Here is a 22674-nt window from a genome sequence, read left to right on the forward strand (position 1 = left end):
TCAAGATCTAAAATTCCCACTGTAACTACGTTCTCCCGTCTGCCTCCCCCTCCCACACCTTCTCTCTTCTAAATTCGCTCTTCACAACCTCACCACCCCTTTCTTGCTTTGCCTTCCTCATCAGCCTGGACCCTACACTCATCTCCAGGTTCCTCAGTTTTACTTCAGTTTATTTTTCATATATTCATGCACCATTCAATGTAGTATTTTCTTAAAAAAAAAAAATCCCATTGTGTCTGATTAGAAGTGTCTGTCCATCTCTCTCCACCCGTCCTTCCATCTGAACACAGGCTGAGTCTGGGATGATGTTCACTTTATACGAAGGTTTATTTCCTGGGGTGGTAAGATTTGAGATGATCTTTCTTTCTTTCCTGTTCTTTTCTGTATTCCTTGAATTTTTTAAAGCACTATTTCGTTAGAAATAATCAAAGAAGGACCTTCCCTCGTGGTCCAGTGGTGAAGACTCCATGCTTCCACTGCAGGGCGCACAGGTTCAATTCTTGGTTGGGGAACTAATATCCTCCATGCTGCGTGGCACGGCCAAAAATTTTTGTTTAATGAATAAAAATTTAAAAATTAAACAATCAAAGTATTTTTTAAATCTAGTCTGTGTTGCACTTATTCATATACTCATCTAATCTCCCTACTTGATTATAAACTTCCTGAGTTATCTACTGATGCTGTGGTCCCAGCATCAGAGATTCTGATTCAAAAAGGTGGGACCTTGTAAACTGTAAGCCTAGAAACCAGTTCAAATGAGTCCCTCACAGGTGTTCTGAGGGCATCATTCTGCGAAGCGTTAATACAAAAGGAAGAACCTTCAAGAAGTTTTTTCCACAGTTTTTTCCTGCCCAGCTTGTGTGTGTGTTAGTCACTCAGTCATGTCTGACTCTTTGCAACCCCATGGACTGTAGCCCATAAGGCTCCTCTGTCCACGGAACTCTCCAACAAAACTCTGTAAAGCAATTATCCTTCAATTTAAAAATAAATAATGTTTTTAAAAAGCAAAAAAATATGGATAATAAACATATTTTTAAAGTTCTAAAAAAAAAGAACACTGGAGTGGGTTGCCATTCCCTTCTCCAGGGGATCTTTCCAATCCAGGGATGGAACCCAGGTCTTCCATGTTGCAGGTGGATTCTTTACCATCTGAACCACCAGGGAAGCCCTCCTGTCCAGCATAGGAAGCAACTGAAATATTATGTAATCCATACCAATTATGGTACTGATTGTGTGTGTGAGGAATTCAGAAACAGTCTGATCAAGGTTGAGGACTGTAGACAAGGTTCCTCTTTTGGATGCCAAGTCCCACCTCACACACAGCGGTAACTAAAGATGACACCTCTTTCTCCAGCTTTGTATTCCATGTTTTTTTAATCATAAATGAAGTGCATCCACCCCCAAACCCAATCCCAGTTACTCGCATACATTTGTACAGGAGATCTGATAATACCCACTCTGAACGAGAAATCAACACAGCTCTCATGGTGGGGTGAAACGGAAGTGAACTTTTGAGTTCAATTAGTGAGGATGACAATGAAACATTTCCCAGGAGGTGCTTTCGGCAGCTCTGCCCATCCACAACCTCACTGCATTTCAGGGCAAAGCCTTGCTTAAGCTGCACTGGCTTCCATTAGAGTAAATCACACTGACTCACAGAAAATGCAGATGCGAGACAGAAAGGTTCTTTTAACAAAGATTCACATCACACACAGACACACACACAAGCCCTCCTAGAGCCTGACCCCATTCAGCAAACAATCCTGCAGCTCTGAGCACCTATGGAAATGTTGGTTCACTGATGCAAATGTGAGAGAGAACCCTGACATCAAAGAGCTTCCAGTCTCTTGAAACTGGAAACAAGAAACAAGCTTGAACGCAAGTGAGGATAAGACAAGATGCAGCAGAAGAGGCCACCTTGACATTTATACAAAGCAGCACCAAGGACTAGTTCCCAAACTGGGTCCCTGAGGCACAGCCAGGCCTGCCCAGGAGACACCTGGGAGCTTTTGTAACCAGAGATCCTGGCTGAGCCTCTAAGCTTCGGAAACTCTGGGCATGAGCTCCAGGAATTGGTATATGTAATAAACATCCTCCCCCGCGTGATTTTGATGTTCCTCAGGGCTGAGAAATGTGGAACTATGGAGAACACCAAAGAAGGCACTAATATAAACCCACAAATGTTGATTTCTGTGCAGAACACAGTGTTAACAACCCGAGTGCATGATCCCTGATACTCAGAAAACCCTGTAAGGGAAGCATTTGTGGGAATGACTGGGTGTTATGGATCAGAGCCGGGCACCTGCGAGACTCAAACCCTGCCCTGCTGGTCAGCCCTCTGCCTACAGGAGCCCAGTGGGAGTCTCCCTGCAAGTTTTAATACAATGCAACCTATTGTCCAAGGTCACTGGGGCCCAAGATGTTAAACAATCTGCCTGAGTTCTCTCTCCCAGCTATAGCTGTCCAAACCTGGGTTCAAACCCAAATCCATCTCACTCCAAACCTGTTTCCACTTGCTTCGTCCCAGAGTTGTCCCAGTTACAGACTGACTGAACACACCCAACAGTCACTTTTGTTTTTAGAAACTGTCTCAGGTCCCACTTTGAATATCAGATGAGGGCTATTTCTTACAGAGCAACCCTGTACCAAGAATATGAAGCAGTTCCCTCGCTTAAGCTCTTACACAGACAGACTCAGGAGTCCGGGGTCCTAGTCCCTTTTCTGCACCTTCCTTAGTTTTCCCCACCCATAAAAACAGCAACCACAATCTTTTGACAGATTCCCTCCGCCAGTGGAGACAGGGAGAAAGGGTTAACTCCGTTCAGTTTTTGAATAGACAGCTTCAGGGTCAACGATGATTCCACAGGATAGAAAATGTCAGTCACAGAACACTTTGCATTCAAATAGAATGTTTTTGTTTTCAAAGAGCCCCCACTTACCATCTCATCTTATCCTCCTAACAGTCCTGAAAGGGAAGCAGGCTTGATATTCCTGACCTCAATTCCCAAACAGAGACTGAGGCATGGGCTTTCCTGATGCCAGACATGGGCTGTGATGACAGGTGAAGCCCACCATCACTGCCAGCCCCCTCACCACCGAGTGACTCCTAGATCTGGTGGGCTTTTGGCAGAGGAGTCAAAAGGGCTGGGTCACTCAACTCTGCTCTCTGAACACCGCTTTTATTGACTAGTAAAGTAAAATCTTGCACTGATAATTAATACAAATTATGGTTATAACTGAAGCCTGATGAATTGGTAACAGTTGGGGAATCAATAATCAATGCCTTGGTGAGTCTCGCTGATGGCATTCCAGGTAAACTCCACCAAAGGATCCTCATCAAATTTAGCAGCCTTATTACCCAATCCAAGTTCACCCAGCTCACCGCACAACAAGCCAATGAATCCAAGAGATGAGGTGTTGAGGCAAGGAAAATGACTATTTGGAAAGCCAGCTGACCAAGAAGATGGCAAGCTAGCGCCTCAAAATAAACATCTTATCAGGGTCTCTAGATGCCAAGTTCTTTTATAGATTAGAGATGAGGGGAGGTGAGGAAGCAAAGTAAAAAGGCCATTAATCTTGCAAACATCTCCTAGAAGCGCAAGCCTCAGGCAGGGGATGTGTTAATTTCTTCCTTCCTGCTGTCTACAGGTGGACAGGGTTCTGAACAAAGGCACTTTAGTTTAACAGTCAAGCAGAGGGGCAGGATTCTCTGAGGTAAGCCTTTCGGTATGATTATACTCACAAAAACAAGTCAAAGAGTTCCAACATGGAGTCAGAATTGGCTTCTCTGCAACAGCCTCATCAATTATTCCCCAACCATGAGGAAAAGGAAGGTTTATTAAATACTTGAAGTTCACCTGAGCAAACTCAGACCCTTTTGTCCACTTGGACCTGACCCTCAGCCCTGAGACTCACTCAGTCCTCCAAGTCAGTCCTTCTTCCAGCCTTTAGATTAACCCTAGTGCCTGCCCACCCAACAGGTAGCTTCACCTTCTTTACACATCCTCTATTTTAATGCTTTCCCTCAGTCTGGGCTTCACCAAAGGCTGGAGTAGTTGTTGACAAAACCAAGTCATCCTCGGTAAGTGATGGGGATAAGGGGGCAGGCCTCACTTATGGGATCAAGTTCTAAGCAAAGTTGAAGAGGGAAAAACAAACTGAACATCTACCAAGGGAAAGACCATGGATGTTGCATAACTGAAGCTAAAGAAGATCAGGGGGCCATGGCAGACCACAAGATCTAAATATGATATAGATTCCATCCTCCCACACCAACAACTATGCTTCAAATACGAAGGCCTTTGCTAAGGATAAGTCAGAAAGGTGGGGCATTCTATGCCACACAATAAGGAGGTCCATTGGCAGATATGTTCCAACATCATCTTCCAGAGGACCCCTGGGGTTCTGGTAACACAAGCCCTACATATTCTCTCCCATTTCTGCTGTTGGAGAGCTATCATAGTTACGGGGTGAATAGTGTGCACCCAATCAGGAGAGCATACGCTAAACACCAGAGATACAGTGGAAAGACAGCATGGCCCCTGCCCTCATGGTGATCTTAGAACGTGCATCACGGAATCATGCCAAAAGAAAGAGGTATATCTAGCTGGGCCCAGACCTAAACAGAGAGACAGCAGGTGCTATAAGAACAGGGAACAGGGGTCCAGGCTTCCCTGAGGCAATGGTGACTCAGCTAACAGATGAGATGTTTACCTGGTGAAGTGGGGAGGCTGAAAGAACTTTCCCAGGCAGAGGCAGCATATGCCCGGGATATGCAAAGGCCCTGTGGCAGAAAAGAGCGCAGCATGGGTTCAGGAGCTTTAAAGAGACGAGAGAAAGTGGGCATGCAGACAATCATAGTGCCTGCCCCACAGAGGAGCTGCAAGGAGACGGAGGCCTTGTCCATAACAAGTTCAGTGAAAAGATTAAGCAGTCAACACAGAACAAGATTCCTTCCTGGATTTTCCCACGAAGAGATGCAGTGGGCTCAGAGGCCCTCAGAGGCTGTCCTCCTTGACAGCCCCCCAGCCAGCTGGATGCAAATGCACCCTCTGATCACAGTCAAATATCAGGAACCACAAGCAACCTGCTTAGGGGGAAGAGGCAGCTTTCTTCCAAAGCTGTGGTCGGTTTCTACAGTCTTTCAGATGGAAATTAGGCAGCTCATCTCTGGGACCTGAGAGAAGAGCCTCTCGCCCCTCCTGGTGAGAGAGCTGATGAATCAGGCGCACGGGTGGATCAATCAGTCCAGCCCTTGCCTGTGAACAAGTTTATGGTGGCAATGAAGGGCTTCATTTGTTTGGCAAAACACGGGGTGGTTTAATCTCCAGGAGGAGTGTCTGTCGGCGCAGGTTTTCTGGAAGGCGGGAGCAGGGCAGACAAGGCTTCCGTTTCATCTGCAGGCCCCTTGTGGAGGGAGCTGGGGAGGCTTTGCAGCCATCTGGCATACTGTTTGCATCTCGTCTGGCTGAGCGGCTGTGCTCCAGACAAGGGTGGATGGGGCAGTTCTTGCCCGTGTTTGGAGAGGAATGGGAGGGAACCAACAGAGGTGGGAGGTGAGGGGGCAGGTGCTGGGGAGCACCGCCCAGGCCCGGGGACCAGAGCATCCAACCCCACAGACTCTGGGCCACTAAGCAGCCCTGGAGAATCTTCCCAATTCCTCCCCAACCTCGTGCCTGCACCCAGGCCCTCCTGTGGACACATACCAACACATACCCACACCCCACAGAGCACTGCCAGACGTAGCAAGTGGAAGGACAGGACACCATTCACACTTGAATTTCAGATAAACAACAAATCATACTTTGGAGTAAGTATATCTCAAATATTGCTTCGGGACATACTTATTCTTAAAAAAAAAAATCTGTTAATTTGAAAGTCAAGCTTAACTAGACCTCCTGCACTTAATCTGGCAACCATAGTCCTGAGTAAACAACCCAAGACTTGGGTCCTCACAGAGAAGGTCACACACACACACAAGAACACCAACATGCGAGCACACACATGTACACACACACACACAAGCGCATGTGCCTCACAGGGTCCAAGGCAAAGGGGAATTCAAAGGTCAAATGGTGGGTACTTACCCCTACACTTCCCTGTCTTCTGTGTCTGGGCTCAGAACCAGCAGAGTCCCACTTGGGGTCACCTGGAATCCAGGACCAAGCTACCGTGGGAGATGCCCTGGGGCAGAGGACAGTCCCTGACCTGCACCTGCCTGGACTCCAGTGGGGAAGACACAGCAGAGTCCTGTGGGCCTTGGCAAACACAGCAAGGGGCTGAGAGACTGGGGGCTCATCATGGAGCCTACACGCTGGGGATCCACTGCTGAGCCCATTTTTTTTGTCTGTACCTGCTGCCTGCACCCCAATCTCTGCCCCCACCAATCGCGCACTGAGAGTTTACTGAGCAGCTACTGAGGGCCTGGCATCGGACTCGACACCACAGACAGCCCCTGTGACGTCACAGCCCAGCGTGCCCAAAACTCAGCGATGACCTGCCTGGCACTGGCTGAGCATGCACAACAAGCCAAGCGTACAGAAGTGGTGGTCATTCCCTTGAATCCTCCCAGCAGCCAAGGAGGCAGCTGCCATTGTTCTATGATCCCCGTTTTACCTTTGAGGGACCTGACGAAGAGAGCTGAAACGGCTTGCTCGAGGACACATGGCGGGAAGCAGCAAGGCCTGGAGGAGGCGAAAGCCAACCTTGGAACTTGCAATAACATAACCAAGAATGTTCAGGAAAGTAAACCTTCCCACCTGCCAGTCAGAAGCCAGGGTCCTGCCAGGAGGGGCTGGAGGGACAGCTGGACCCCCAGGGGTGGCAGGGTGTAGACCGAGCCTAACAGAAGCGAGGTGGGTAATGCCATCTCACCAGTGCCCCTCAGGCTTCAGAGGATGACCCCCACTGAGGCTAGCACCTGTGAGCCTTAGGGTGCTGAGGGGGCGAGAAGATATTTACGCAGGATGCAAAGACCCAGGATGCACAGTAGCACCGATGCCCCTCTGCCCTGGTTATCTGCCCCTGGGGACATCTTGGAGAAGCACAGGCACAGAACACCAAGCATTGTGTGCCAGGATACTCATCACAACACCATGTGCAACAGGGAGGAAGAAGGAACCATTCAACGACCCATCAGTCTAGGGTCACCCAGGAGCATCCACACAGCAGAATAACTGCCTTATGAGTGAGGTGGAGCCCAGGTTCCCCCATGAGATGATGCCAAAGACACATCACGGAGTGAAAAGGAAGCTTTTCTAGACATTAATTGGAGCAAATAGATGGGGAAACAGTGGCTGACTTTATTTTTCTGGGCTCCAAAATCACTGCAGATGGTGACTGCAGCTATGAAATTAAAAGATGGTTACTCTTTAGAAGGAAAGTTATGAGCAACCTAGACAGCATATTAAAAAGCAGAGACATTACTTTGCCAACAAAGGTCCATCTAGTCAAGGCTATGGTTTTTCCAGTGGTCATGTATGGATGTGAGAGTTGGACTATAAAGAAAGCTGAGTGCAGAAGAATGGATGCTTTTGAACTGTGGTGTTGGAGAAGACTCTTGAGAGTCCCTTGGACTGCAAGGAGATCCAACCAGTCCATCCTAAAGGAGATCAGTCCTGGGTGTTCATTGGAAGGACTGATGCTGAAGCTGAAACTCCAATACTTTGGCCACCTCATGCGAAGAGTTGACTCATTGGAAAAGATCCTAATGCTGGGAAAGATTGAGGGCAGGAGGAGAAGGGGATGACAGAGAATGAGATGGTTGGATGGCATCACCGACTCAATGGACATGGGTTTGGGTAGACTCTGGGAGTTGGTGATGGACAGGGAGGCCTGGCGTGCTGTGGTTCATGGGGTCGCAAAGAGTTGGACGTGACTGAGCAACTGAACTGAACCTATTTGTATTTTTAAAAGATTAAAATTAAACCATATATGTGCAACTATATGTGCCTGAATACACAGAGAAAGGTTTAGAAGGGTATATGTCAACCCCCCACTCCTGGTGTCACCTCCAAGAGGAAAGATTGAAGAGGAGCAGACAAAAGAGTTGCTTGCTGTTTGTTTTATATATACTTATGTAGCCAAAATTCTTTACATGAGCAAATAATAATGTGTATTGCTAATAAGCAGAACAAAGACCAAGGAATTATACTCATACCATGTAGATGCTTTCATCCAGCCCGATTCCTAGAGGCCAGGGCTTACAACTCCACCAGGACAACACAGAACATGGAATCAAAAAGAAAAATGAAAAGGGCAGTAGATTTTCCCTCCCAGGCATCACACACCTTCCATTTTAAGCCAACATGTTTCCAAGTCACAAAGTCTTCCTTATGTGGAGACACAGGACACCAGCCCCGGAGCAGACACAAGCCCTGCCTGGGTTTCTCCCGGCAGGAGGTCTGACAGGCAAGGCAAGGCACATCCGCACACAGTCAGGGGTGGAGGGGCCCAGCAGGAGGGGCCCACAGAGCCAAGGAAACCCACTGGGCAGCCCCTTCACCCCGCCAAAGGTCTTCGGAACCCAGAGCTGCACGGAACCCCTGAAAGCCTGTTTCTATGACATCCCGGAACACAGGGAGAGGAGGCGTGCACGAGTCACAAAACCCAGACACACATGGAGCACACTGGCGGCGTCTGCTCTGCTCTCGGAAATCCACGCTTTCTCCCTGGTGACCTCAAGGTCCGTGCTTGTGCACGTGGGCTCTCCTGTCTATCTGCCTCTACCTTCTGTCTGGAGTTCCTCCCCCCGCCAGGTCTGCCCAAGCCCCCTCCCCCTCTGCTGGCGCTAGTGGTAAAGTACCTGCCCGCCGAGTTCGATCCCTGAATCAGGAAGATCCCTTGGAGGAGGGCATGGCAATCCACTCCAGTATTCTTGCCTGGAGAACCTCATAGACAGAGGAACCCCTACAGTCCATGGGGTCGCAAAGAGTCGGACACAACTAAAGCGACTTAGCATGCACACACACACTCTCCCCCTCTGACCACACCCTGCTTGGGACACTGGGTCCAAAGCAGTGAGGTCTAGGGGTCAGCTGTGGCAGAGACTCTCCGGAGAAGCAAAGGCAGGAGCCTTGTGGACTTGTGAGTAACCCGACAACTTTCCCGCTGGAGATGATGAGGGAAAAGGCCAGCTCCTCCTCCAGGCAGGGCTCTCGTTGGCCTCTCAGGGGATCTGTGCTGCTGGTCAGAAGTACTGTCGCCTCCACTTGCAGTTGCCTGCAAGGAAAGCAGTGCAGGAAGCCATGTGTTCTCAAAGAAGAAAAAAAAAATGGAATTAAATGTACCATCTGCTTATTAGCGAGAGATTTTGAGGCAGACGCTTAAATATGCATGCCCAGACATTAAAAAACTTGGGGGTAAATGTTAATTTCAATAACCTGAGTTCTTGTGCTTGCCAAAAAAGAAAAAAAAATCTTTCCTTTCTCTCAGTGATTTGGAGGCTCTGTACCCCAGAGTCACAGCACCAACAAGACTATCTCAGTGGACTCTGGCAGCTGTGCAAAGTGGGGCCCCAAACACTCACTGGGGACTGTCTTAGAGGGACGCTCAGGAGAGGGCTGCGAAGTCTCTCTTCCCTCCCTCCTTTCTCACCCCCACCCAAATGTCAGACAGTGCTGGCCGGGTATCCAGCCACAGGGTTGAGGAAAGCCCACTCAAAGCCCCAGTCCTCACCCTGACACCAGAGACCCAGAAAGGTGCGAGTAGGGGAGCTGAGTCCCTCTCCCTCTGGAGTCCCACCAGGTGAGCCCTCGTCACAAACCCAGCCCAGAAGTGCAAGTATTTCAAGAGCAGCTGTCCTCATGCCTCCACAGGACACCATCGGGGTGCAAAGCCCTTCACCTAAGATTCTCAGCATTAGTATCTTCAGCTTTGTGGGCCACACAGCCTCTGCCCCAACTATTCAACTCTCCCATTCTAGCAAGAAAGGAGCCACAGACAATATGCATGTGAGTGGGTGTGGCTGTGTGTCGATAAAACTTTATTGACAAACACAGGTGGGGAGGGCAGCTTAGGCCCATGGACCAGGGTCTGTCTCGTCTGGTAGAGTAAGGTCTCCAGAAGAACAAAGACTGATCCATCCTGTAGACCAGCACCCAGCCTGGCACCTGGTATGCAGGAGCTGCTCAAATACTTGAAGAAGGGGTGAGAAAGCAAGTGGCCCCCAGTGCAGAAAGGTGAGGGCTCCCAATGCTTACCCGAACACACCAGGGCAAGGCTCTCCACCAAGGCTGGGTCCTTTTCCAACAGAGCATCGAACAGTGACAGCTCAGTGTTTTAAGAGCACCAAGGCTTTGGAGTCACACACACACACAGACTAACATTTTCCAAGAGTGTCAAGGCCATGGAGCATTCTGTGTTTCCTCGCACACACCCTGGCTGGGTGCTGAGGTGTCTAGACTTAGGGTGAGTCTTTGTACCCCCACCCCAGTTGGCCTCCACTAAAATTCCAGCAAGAGCCAACAAGCATATTAAGTCCAGTGGGCTCTTTTCAACATAAATGACCCTTGTTGTTCTCCCTCGTCTGCCTGTGGAGCCACCCGTCCTCCGCCTGCTGGTCCTCTGGCCCTTCTCCTCTCACCGTTCAGACTTCCTGGGCTTCCGCTAAAACCTCTCCTCTCTTCCCAGTCAATCTCGGGTATCCTCTTCGCCTCAACTGCCATCGACACTGATGACCTTCAAGTCTGAATCTCCATCCCCGACCCATCTGTTCATGAGATGTTGCCACCTGGGTCTCAGAACATCAGCCAGAGCCTAGAATCAGATCCAGGGTCTTCCCTGTTTTTCTGGAAGTTGACTTGACACTGAATCTTGCTCACTCCCATTACCCAAAAGATCCTTAAGTCCTCTGAAACGTATCTCCTAAGGCACACAACTCAAGGTCCTTGATCCAGGCACACAACTCCACCATCGTCCAGGTCACCAGTAAAGCAGAGACTCCTGTCCCAGTGCCCAAACTGGTCTCTCTCCTATTCCCTGAGCTCCCAAGTCATGTTCCAGAGGACACAACAGGACGATGGCCATCTTGATGAAATTTTTTAAATTTGGAGGACCCTGGCCTGCAGTCTGAATTTCCCCTGAGAATCCCAAATCGAGCTCCAGCTTGTCAGGACTGGGGTTAAATCTTTCTGAAATGATTAAGGCCAAGGGCAACACAGCTCACCCTCAAACTACTCCAGGCACAGAGTCATCCGCCTCCCCACACGGTGAGGGGTCTGAACCATCCAGTATGTGCTGCTCTGTTTCAGCTGAAAGTAATGTCCTCCAAGCTCCTGCCTCCCCCAGGACCCTCCACCATCTTGCACCCCACTCTTGGTCCCTAGAGGATGAGGAGACCTCCTGCCATTTCCCACTCCAGCACAGCATTCCGCAGACACGTGCCTCACAGACTGCAGAAGAACTGAGGCAGACACACCGCGCTCCGGTGGGCGGCCATGTCTTCATGTCAGCTTGAGAGATCGTTGCCAGGGAAATATCTATATCTCGGCAGAGAGAGCTTCTACCCTGCGGAGTCCAGCTGTGCTCAGACGAGAATCCTGAAACCCAGATGTTGGTCCAAACGCCCTGCCTCGGCAGCTGGCTCTGGAACTATCCGCTGTGGGCACAAACCCTTACTGCCACCTGCCCTGCCTGCCCACAGCCCTGCCTCCCTGGGATCCTGGACCCCGAGAACCAAGAAGGAAATCGGGGGAACCCGATGAGATGCTACCTGAACCCAACCTAAGGTTCAGGTAAATGGTATCCACCCCCAATTACAGGGCTTTCCTGCTAGTGGTAAAGAACCCATCTGCCAATGCAGGAGACATAAGAGATATGGGTTCAATCCCCGTGTCGGGAAGATTCCCTGGAGGAAGGCATGGCAACCCACTTCATTATTCTTGCCTGGAGAATCCCATGGACAGAGAAGCCTGGCAGGTTACAGTCCATAGAGTCATAAAGAGTCAGACACGACTGAAGCGACTTAACGCACACACACATCCTGCTTTATACATCACCAGTGGTTAAGGGGATGGGGATGGAGTCTGACTCACTCAAATAACTTAGAATGGAGACGACCATTTGTTTTGTGCTTTTTCCATGTCTAAATGCTATGCCAAGCATTTTCTATTTACTAACTTGTTTCAACAAAAGCATACCCAACCCACCACTGAGGTTATTCCCATTTTATAGATAAGGAAACTGAGGCCCCTGGAGATGGCATAAATTTATCAAGGACACAGAGCTCATAAGTGGTACAGCAGGGACCCAAACCTAACTACCACACTCTGCAATATTTTTTGCAAGTGTAGACTTGTGCCTCTAAGCCAAGGTGACTTTGCCCACCTCTTCCTGGGTTGTCACATCTGGGGATAGGGTATCAGTGCTACTGGCCTCTGTGGGTAGAAGCCAGGGATGCTGCCAAGCAGCCCAATAATACATAGCGCCGCCCCCGTACCAGAATAATCTGACTCCAAATGTCAACAGCACAGCGCCAAAGTTGAGATACCCAGGTGCAGACCCTCACCAGAAAGAAGGGGAAAGATCTACAGTCTGGATTCACCCCTACAAGGAGCCTCATGCTGACAACAACCTTCTGCTCCAGTCTCAATCCCAGAGACACTTTTTTTTAGTCATGACATGCAGTATGTGGGATCCCAGTTCCCCTAAAAGGGATCAAACTCAAACCCTCTGCATTAGAAAAATGAAGTCCCAACCACTGCACCACCAGGGAAATCCCAACCCCAGGGACTCTGGAGCAAAGAGTCCATCAGGGAACTTCAGGGAATCCGATGAGTTACTACTCTTGAAAGCTCAACTCTGCCCAGCAACAACCCAGAAATCTATGCCAAGCTGCCTGATCGTGGGAAAAGCTGAACAAACACCTGGGGTTGATAACCAATTACATAGGAAAGACTTTTCTCTCCTTCCAGGGAGAGCTATCGGTCCGACTCACCCTGGGGTCACTCTAAAGGAATCAATAGTTCAATTGTCATCACCAATAGAACGATACTTGGATATGTTCTTTCTATAAAATTCTATAAGTAATAAAAAGAGAGAGAGAGAGAAGGAATCAATAAAGGCTCTAGGGGGACCAGTTCTTCAATATCTCCTCAGCATCACTGGTCCTGGAGGGGGCAAAAGGAGTCTGTAAAACTTCTGATCCCTGGTGGGGGGGTCAGCCCTCATGAGTCACATACGTTCCTTCTACCACACCTCCAGCAGGACCTGGGTGCTGAGAGGCCTCCTGGGGCTCCAGTTTAGCTCCTAAAAGCATCCCCTAGCAAACCAGCAGAGGATGCAACCCCCTCCTTAAAGACAGGGGCCGAGTCCAGGAGCCCCTCTGAGCGACAGCCAGTCACATATAAACCTCAGCCATCCAGGACATCAGATACAGTGATGGGAAAGGGTATTTTATCCTCAAAAACATCTATATACAACACGGACAGGGAGGTGTTGCCCGTTCAGCTTCTGCAGAGAAAAGCCCAAAATGATCTGCATCCAAAAATAATCTGCTATCAAAGAAAAAGGATGTTTTTGACATTTTGGCCAAGCTAATGGTCTACGCAGACAAAATCTCATGAAAAAGCATTCTGTTTTTCTTGATCCATTTGGACATGGTCTGTAAGTGAAGAAATGGTTCTCTTCCTTAAAGAAATAGCTGCTGCTCCTGGCACCAGCCTGAAACTGCTTCCAGGTTCTTTAACAAGAATATTCTTATAGACATGGAAAAGGAGAAATCTGTCTGGTGGGCATTCTGGGCACCAGACTTTGGCCAACCTTTAGACTTGAAAACCAAGACCATCTTTATGAGGGGGCCACTGTCCCCAGGAGATCCGGGTATCCCATGGAACAGGGCCTGTTGACATATGCTTTGCACCATGGAAACCATTAAGGCTCAGAGAGGTTAACCAACTTGCCCCCAGTCACTCAGCTAAGGAGAACCATAACCAGGATCCAAACCCGAGTAGTCTGGATCCAAACCCACACTCCTAAGCAGCCCACTGCACCTGGTCACTCCATTCCATTCTGGGGTCCTGGTTTTGGGCAAAGTTCCATGTGAAAGAGGGAGGTGACAGGGCAGGGAAGGGCTTCTGACAGTGGAAGTTTCACAGCACTGCATGGCCCCATCATCACATCTCAGACCCGGGACCTCTCCTCTCATCACACTGCAACACATCCCTTTCCATGACGTGTCCTGGAAAACCTTCCCCAAATATCATCCTTCTGGCATCACAGAGAGAAATTCACCTGGTTCTGGTGTCCAGGTGGCCCATGATCTGAACTCAATCACAGCAACGGGAGGCAAGGGCTTGGGAGCAACACCTGAGAGCAGCCCCCTCCCTGAGTCCTCCAGGCTTTGACGCGGCCCAGTGAAGGGGAAGCAGGCAGCTGACGCCAGCAAGGATTCGGGAGAAACAAGGGGACCTCTTCCTTGTGGGGCTCACTGGTCACCAATCAAATTTTTAAGGTGAGCTCGGCTGAGCAAATGGTTGGAAGAAACAAAAAGGTCAAACCCATTATCAATTTAAAACTCTCAAGGTGGCGGCCCCCGCCAAAAGGACAGCCGTCCAGCCAGCCCTCACTTGTCCTCCAGACATCTATGACCCCCTAAATGTGAGGTCCACGGGATCACAACTGGAAGATTCAGAAGAGGAAGCAAAAAGCAGGGGCCAGGGAGGGGGTCAAGCTGGCCATGGAACTCTGTCCCACATACTCACATACCCACGTACATATGCAACAAACCACCCCAAACGTACCCTCAGCCGGTGGGTACCAGAGCCAGGCGGCACCCCAAGGGGATGCACAGAACTTTGCTTCACTGTCCTTCTCTGGAGAGATGGGCCGAGAAGAGTGACTCCAGAGTGGGAAGCCTTCACCTGCCTCCTCTCTCAACTCTCCCTGCCCAGCCAGCCTGGAGAGCGGTGACAGGAAGATGGGGGGGGCGCAGGCAGGGGGTCTTGGTGAGCTGCCACCAGTGCACGTGCTGACCGGGCATGGTTTTCAGAGCCTGTGCCTCGTACTTCCCACCCAAGCCCCTTACCAGGTGGAAGGCGACCAGCAAAAAGTCCCAGAGAGACGCCTCAAACCGCTCTGCCCAAGATGAGGCTGTGCAGGGTGCGGGCTCCTCAGAGTAAACCCCCCCACACCCCACCCCCATCTCCTTTCCCTTCTGGGCGCCCCCAGGACACAGAGTGGCCCCTCCCTTTTCGAACAACCCCAGAGCCCAGGGGTGTCCCAGCCAGCGACAACGACGACGTGGCAGAATCAGCAAGTCGATCCTACATAAACAAGAAGGGAGTTGCCACCAACAACGGGGCATCTAGTTTCTCAGAAGGTCCCCACAAGCTACCACACCGCGCCCGCACGCAGGAGTTGCTGCCCAATTACCAACTTGCAGCTGACCGCCGACGGGGAGCAGCCCTGCCCCCCAGCCCCCAACCCGTCCCTCCTGCGCCCCCGCTCACTTACGCCTCCGTCCTCGACACCTGTCTGGGTACCGGTCTCTTCCCTGCCCAGACGCGGCGCGTCTTCCCCTTCCTCCCTCGCGGCGCTTCCTCCTTCCAGCCCCAGCCTCAACCTCTTCTCCTCCGGAGGGGCGTCCTCCGCCTCCCGCCTCTGCCGGCCATCCCTGCCTCTGAGCTTGCCCGTGTCCTCGGGGCTGCTGGAAGGGCTGGCCATGGCTCCAGAGGGCTCTGCCTGCACTTGAGGGAGAGGAAGGACCCAGCAGCCTTCCGAGCCGAGCGGCCTGTCGGTGGGAGACCGGGCTTCTGAGCGCGGGCTCGGTGGGTTCGCGCGGCTGGGCTCGGAGCTGGGCTCCTCCGCGGACCACTCCTGTCTCTCTGCCGCCCCCTGCTGGCTGCTCGCGGGCACAGCGGGCACGCGTGGACGAGGCCTGCGCGGGTCTCACCTGCCCCGGGGCCAGGCCCGCTCAGAAAAATCCTGCCCACCTCCCCGCCCAGTTCGCCCACACGGACGGTCTCCCTGCCCAAGGAAGGGAAGGGACAAGGGACAGACAGACGTCCACTTCTCCAGCGCCCTGCGACGATGGACACCCTGGTCCTTGGTACTGTTCTGCATCTTGAACGGTTTGGAGGTGACTGGAAAACTGGGGCTGCTCAAAATGCCAGGAGAATTCAGCCTGGAGAATGATGCGCTTAAGGCAGAGGCACCATATTTCAAAGCTGTGCTTACCTATCAAGGGTGTTTATTGAGCATCACTATGAACCAGGCATGGCAATGGTGGGGGTGGGGGCAGGGGGGGAGGGATGGTTTACAGCAGTGACCATGGCAGGCATCGTCTCTGCCCTGGTGGAGCCCACTGCAAGGGGGGTGGGGGGAGGTGGTGACTGACCGACATTGCCAAAGGACTGCAAAGAGACATGCTGAGGCGTGTGTGAGTCGCTCAGTCGTCTCCAACTCTTTGCAACCCCATGGCCTCTAGCCCGCCCCCCAGGTTCCTCTGTTCATGGGATTCTCCAGGCAAGAATACCAGAGTGGGTAGCCATTCCCTGCTCCAGGGGATCTTCCCGACCCAGGGATTAAACCTGGGTCTCCTGCATCGCAGGATGCTGGGGAGAGAGGAGCCTAAAACAGCAACGCCTCAGAAGGTCTGGGGCTGGTCAAGGGGCAGAGGAAGTGAACGCTGAATGGAGGTGAACAAGATGAGTAGTTCTCAGCCAGGTGAAGGGTGTTCAGGCAGAGCGATCAGCACATGTGAAAGCCCAGGGGCTGGGAGGGAGGCAGCAAGAAACCTGTGGGGCCACAGCGGGGTGGGCGAGGGGAGCACAGGGTGGTGGGTGGAGAGGTTGCCAGGGACCAGGCATTCAGGGCAGGGCCAGACAGAGCACCACTGGGGGGCTCAGCCCAGCAGCAGTGCAGATGGACAAAGGGAGGAGACATTAAGGGACATTTTGGAGTGATGGGCTGATAAATCTGAGTGGGCCCCCGATGTTCCCTTAGCACCAGTGTGGGGCTCCCTCCTCAGCTGCATGCTGAGTTGAGCCAGGAGGTATATTCTAGACATTTAAGTGTCATACCCAGAGTCCAGAACAGGCTGAATGAGCGCCAGGCTCCGATGTGTCCTGAGCTTCCCCAACCAAGAGCTGAGACCATGTTGCACTTGCTTGTTAAATTTTTTCTGCCACTAAGCTCCTGCAGGCAGTTGCTGCCTCTGCCTTGTTCACGATTTTATCCTTAGAAAGCCCTCACGGTGGGTAGCACACAGTAGGTGCTTAAGAAACATTTGTAAGATAAGTAAATGGATCTGCTCCCACCCAGTGGTCTCTGCATCCCGCGTGTTCCCCCTTCTTGCTTCAGCTCCTTCCCCTCTCTTCCACCTCTTCCCTCTGCCCCAGCACAAGTAAAACCCTGTTATTATCCCCAGTACAAAGGAGCAGACTGTGGCATAAAGAAGGCACCCTATAGTGGGAACAGCTGCCACTGAGCTGGGAAACCTAGATGCAGTGAGGGGTCCCTGCATCCCAGAATGGCACAGGCCAAGTGGCAGCTCTCAGCCATCAAGGCAAATGGTCGTTGGCAGAGTTAAAGCATAAGTCAGAACAGTCCGCCTCACAGAGAACCATAGCAGCGGCCAGCCGAGCATGGTGATCCCAGACGTGACACAGATCGCAGTCTACTGAATTCTTAGTTGATCCGTACAAGCAGAGGAGCTCTAGGTCAAGGGAACAAAAGCCTAACTTGAATCATAAAAACAGATGGTCATGACCTCTCAATGAATTCCCAGACTTGAGCCAGTTTACAGACTCCAGGAGGATGGGTCCCCTTGAGGAAGGACCTTGATATACTGCCAAAAATATATACTCAATCCTTCTCCCAGCCTTCCCCAAAGGGACCTATGCCTTTTATCAGAGTGACTACATGGGGGAACAAAAACAGACCTTTCCAGGATCACTGAACACAGACTCTGATCTGACATGAATTCCAGGAGACCCCATCATTGGATTGGAGTCCACGAGTCAGAGCAAGGTTTATGCAGGTCAGATGACCAGCACAATTTTAGCTCCACCACCTCACAGTGGTCACAGTGGGTCACCAAACCCATCCTGTGGTTACTAATACAGTGGAAAGCTGGGAGTCAAATCCAGGGTGTCCAGTTTAGAGGCTGTGCTCTTAATCACAAAACAGTGTGACATGTCTAGGAAGAAAGTATTGACTATAATTCAGGATTTCAGTTCCCAGGCCCCACGCCCAGTCCAAGGTCACCGTGTCAACCCTATTTTATGCAGTATTCAAACATAGGCAGGAAAATTAGGGACAATCAAAAGGTCACAGGGCCTGACATCAAAAGAAAGGGCATGAGTTTACTAAGCCAGTGGGGTTAGATCCTCCAAGGACCACTACTCACCTCCCTGGCAGTTTGACTAGGTCTGATGGTCAAGGTGAGAGAAAGGCCAGAACTAAGGTAAGCCCTTTCACCATCTCACCTGAGAAAAGATCTGTAAATTCTTTGGGAGGCCTTTCAGATATAGACTACACCAGCAATGAAACAAGCTACAGTGACTTGGACTGCAAAGCGATAAAACCAGTCAATCCTAAAGGAAATCAATCCTGAATATTCACTGGAAGGAGTGATGCTGAAGCTCCAATACTTTGGCCACCGGATGCAAAGAACCAACTCATTAGAAAAGACCTTGATGCCGGGAAAGATTGAAGGCAGGAGGAGAAGGGGACAACAGAGGATGAGATGGTTGGATGGCACTACCGACTCAATGGACATGAGCTTAAGCAAGCTCCAGAAGATGGTGAAGGACAGGGAAACCTGGCATGCTGCAGTCCATAGGGTCACAAAGAGTTGGACACAACTGAGCAACTGAACAACAACAATGATGGAAACTATGAAAGAGGTTATGGACCATTTGAAGGAAGATACATCCTCTGCATTGGTGGGGACTTTGGAAGGCCATCCTAAGCAACACAGAAAGGTGCACCTGACTCCAAAGAGAGCTGGAAAGGCAGACTCCAACACAAAGATTCAAATGCAAGTGCTTTATTTTGGGGGTGAGTCCAGGAAACTGGTTGAGGAAGTGGGGAAGCAGGAAAGGCAGTTTATAAGGCAGACAAGTCACCACTGTGGGCCTAGAGCTAATCCATGGGAGAAAGTATAGAGAGTGCACCTCAGAGTCATCCCAGCGAGCAGTGCGGGAGCTGGGCACTCACTCAGTCTTGACTGACAGCTACCCCCTGGAGGGTCCTAACTCCCATGTGCTTCTGGCAGTTGATGGCCACAGAGAGCCTCAGGCAAAGGCAGGCCAGCCTGTGCAGCAGTGCTGAGGGCAAGGCATGCAGGCAAGGGCACCAACAGTGTCCCCTCCAAAGCCCACCTCTCTCCTTTGGCAGGTTCCAGCAATGCCTGGATTCACATTCTTCCACCGTGGGGCTTAGGGAGCAGATTAGCTCAGCTGGGACTTTGGGGGCAGAGCTTGACTGGGGTTCTGGCTTCACTCTTAATCATATAAACTTAGGCAGGAAAACGGGCCTCTGGGAGCTTCCATTTTCTCATCTGCAAAATGGGTGTAATAGTACCTTATGGGTTATTGTGAGAACTGAACAAATTGTGCATATAATTTGAGCCCTAATATATAATAAGGGCTAACATATAATAAGGGCTCAAGTAGAAAGTGTATTTATTGGGACTTCCCTGGCGGTCCAGTGGGTTAAGACTCGGTATTTTCACTGCCCCAGCCTGAGTTCAATCCTTGATGGAGGAATTAAGATCCTGCAAGCTGCATGGCACAGCCAAAAAAAGAAAGGAAAAGAAAGGGAAAAGAAAGGAAAGGAGGAAGGAAGAGAGAAAGAACAAAGGAAAGAGAAAGAAAGAAAGGAGAAAAATTTAAGCACACTTATTAATATCATCAACTCATGTGCTTTTCTTACAGGAAAGGCAAGGCTGGCCCTGAAGCTGACAGGCCCTGAGGCCTCCAGGTGGAGAGGAGGAGGGAGGCTGAATAACGAAGAGAGTGACAGCCGGCGTCAGGAAGCCAGAGGCAAGGGCCGGGGTTCTGTGACATCCCGCACGGCAGCCAGGTCAGCCACGAGAAAGTGCGAGTCTGACCTCTTCAGCTGGTGGTAAATTGGAGCGTGAGAAACGTCCACCCCACGGCTCTCCTGCTCAGACCCCTGTGGTCAGCACCTGGCCATCTGAGAGGTGGAGGGCGGAAGCCGGTGGCCGGGACCACCCTCTCCCCACTGACACCAGCTTCAGGTTGTTAGCTGAGGGCCAGGGCTCCATCACGATGAGACAAACATGCTCCTCAGGCTCTCATCTGCCCACGCTTCCGGGGCACTGATCCTCCCATAAGGACGGACCCTTGATCCAAGGCACTGCTGCCTCCTCTCCAACGAGAAATCTCAGCTGGGGGTACCGACCCCTCCAAACCCATAACTTCTTCAGGCAACTGATCCACAAGCCATATATCTCCTGGTGCCACCTACGCATCACCCACAGCATGTTCATTGGCCGTATGAACCCCCAAGGCCCCCCCAGTGCTAGCCATGACCACCAGCATCGACCAGGACACCCAAGGTACTGAGCCGAAAAGTCAGGATTTGTGCTGCTCTGCACCACTGCTGAGAATCCCATCTTACTCCCCACCAGCAGTCACTGGGGACCGGCGTCTGTCCCCTCCACACTGTACCCCAGGTCACCATGCATCTCTGCTCACAGACTCTCGGCTTCTGCTTCACTTGGAATGCACATGTGTCCATGTGTCCTGCACCCGTAATTACACAGGTACTCATAGGTCCTACCAGGGCCACCAGTGAGCTCTCCACCAGCCCAAATGTAAGGGCATAATCATGCTGGTGGTTTATTCTTACCTTAACGTTTTTGTTAAATATCACCAAGATGCAAATGACAGTCCAACAAGTCACCAGGTTCCAGGTTCAAAAGTGTCACTTTTCGCTTCTGTCTCATCTCACCTTTAATTCTGGGACGTGACTGGATGTGTTTTTCTTCTCCTCCCAAGGAACATCACAACCCAACTCTTCATCTGCTTAAACGGTTCACACACAAGATTTCAGAGGGCCTCTCCTGAGCCCCCAGCACCCAAATCCTTCCCTCCTCAGCTCTGAACCAAACTGGTGAGCAGGCATCTGCCAGGAGAGAATGCAAACACCGGACCAGACGGACATCAGCGTTTATCTAAACCATTCCTGCCAGCCCTTCCTACAGGCACATGTGTATCTGTCTTGATTATATCTCCTCTTGTTCTCACTAAACGGGTACATGCCATGTCCCATTGTTTGCTGCCGTGAGATGCTGATCGCTGCAAGAGCCTTTTAATACACACGCAACACTCAGAACAGAGACGAATCCCTGCCTTCTCTCTGGCACAATTGCGCCATAAATTGCAGAGTTTAGAGAAGAGAGCTTCAGAGGCAGCGCCCACACAGCCTGTGCGAGAGAGAGAGAGACAGCCCTGGGAGAGGAGGGAGGCAGCCCCCTCCCCAGCGCCGTCATCTTGAACCCTCAGACAGGGCCACGGGGCAGAAACAGGAGTGGGCACAGTGAGTCCTGGGGTTGGCAGAGGGCCTGACTTCAGAGCTTCTGGGCAGACCCACCGTCAAACCCTCTGGGCCCCGAGGACTCTCGACAACCTCACATCATCATCTTGACGTTGAAGGGCTCATTTTTGTGTGTCACTTTTTTTTTTTCCCAGAAAAGTTTGTGTGATTCATTGTGTGGCCGTGCATGTACTCCGTCTTATCTGTCTCTTTGCGACCCCTTGGACTGTAACCCTCCAGGCTCTTCTGTCTGTGGACTCCTCCAGGCAAGAACACTGGAATGGGTTGCCATTTCCTACTCCAAGCTCATTGTGCAGACGGGAGATTAAAATGAGTTTCTATGGGCCACGGGTTAAAAACCCAGAATGGCTCAGGAAATATTGAACCAACTGAGATTATATGCATGTGTTTCTGTTTCTCTCAGAGGAATATTCTGAATTCAACTTGACAAAGGGTTTCATGACCACCTCCTGCTCCCCGCCAAGCCAACGCAAGAACCACCAAAGTGTGCCTTCATTTCAATATTTAATATACCTTGACCTTGACTGTGACCAGGGAAAGGAGAAAAAGGAGAAATGTCACTGTTTGGGGCACTGATGTGAACCACTCAGAAACTGGAGACAGAGAGTAAAAGTTCCCTCCACATGCCATCCAACTGGTAAGAGTTTATGGTAATATTATTAGCCAGATAATAGTAATAGCTGATGTTCCTGAGAGCTTATATTCTACGCTGTTCTAAACACTTTGTGTGTGTTAACTAAATACATCTTCAGCCCACTGAAGGGGTTATTATTATTATTATTATTACTATCACCATTTTACAGATGAGGAAGCTGAAGGATAGAGCTGGAACTTGCATCTCAGTTATCTGCCTTGAGCCCACGCTCTTAACCATTCAGTGACACCACCTCCCAGAACCTCCAGGTAATCACTGTCACTGTGAAATCAAGCTGACTTGATCAACATCAAGATGATGATCAAGTTTAGAACCAGCAAAGATCACAGCGTGTTCTGTAATCACTCCGGCTTTAACATTAGCAAAAGCATCATCCTTAGTTCTGTGTTCAAACACCACTCCCCACCCAGAAGCGTACACATTCATGTTAGTAACAAAACAAGAGGAAAAGAAAGCTCACCCAAGACCACAGTGAGTGATGGAAATAAGGTTTT

The sequence above is a fragment of the Cervus canadensis genome, chromosome 32, assembly GCF_019320065.1.
Source record: "Cervus canadensis isolate Bull #8, Minnesota chromosome 32, ASM1932006v1, whole genome shotgun sequence".
In the NCBI taxonomy this organism is placed as follows: domain Eukaryota; kingdom Metazoa; phylum Chordata; class Mammalia; order Artiodactyla; family Cervidae; genus Cervus; species Cervus canadensis.